Consider the following 621-nt stretch of genomic DNA (forward strand, 5'->3'; position numbering starts at 1 on the left):
TCGGCCCCCTCTGATTGGTGCCAGTGGCTGTATTCGTGGCTATACAAGCGGAAAACGTGCCAACCCCGGCAGTCAGTCGTTTTATTCTTAACGACGATGCCAGAGATTGCCATTGAAAAGCTCGCGAGTTTTATTCCAACTGACGCAGCTCGAAAACCGGGAAGATTTTGTTCAGGTATAAACATGGTCAGAAACGAAATGGTATTGTACATTTTCGTAATGAAGAGAAATTCCATTAATTCCTGACTTATTACGAACGGTGGCAACGCCCTTGCCGCAGTGGATACACCGGTTCCCGTCAGATGACCGAAGTTAAGCGCTGTCGGGCGTGGCCGGCACTTGGATGGGTGACCATCCGGGCCGCCATGTGCTGTTGCCATTTTTCGGGGTGCACTCAGCCTCGTGATGCCAACTGAGGAGCTACTCGACCGAATAGTAGCGGCTCCGGTCAAAGAAAACCATCACAACGACCGGGAGAGCGGTACGCTGACCACACGCCCCTCCTATCCGCATCCTCAACTGAGGATGACACGGCGGTCGGATGGTCCCGATGGCCCACTTAAGGCCTGAAGACGGAGTGCTTTTTGTTTTATTACGAACTAGTACAGTAGCACTTCAGTT

At 52.0% G+C, this 621-nt stretch overlaps 1 pseudogene; it reads left to right on the plus strand.

Moving 5' to 3' along the window:
- Positions 1 to 261: 261 nt before the first annotated feature.
- On the plus strand, positions 262 to 379 carry LOC124778886 (annotated as a pseudogene).
- The last annotated feature ends 242 nt before the right edge of the window (positions 380 to 621 follow it).

Source organism: Schistocerca piceifrons, chromosome 2 (genome assembly GCF_021461385.2).
Source record: "Schistocerca piceifrons isolate TAMUIC-IGC-003096 chromosome 2, iqSchPice1.1, whole genome shotgun sequence".
NCBI classification, from domain to species: domain Eukaryota; kingdom Metazoa; phylum Arthropoda; class Insecta; order Orthoptera; family Acrididae; genus Schistocerca; species Schistocerca piceifrons.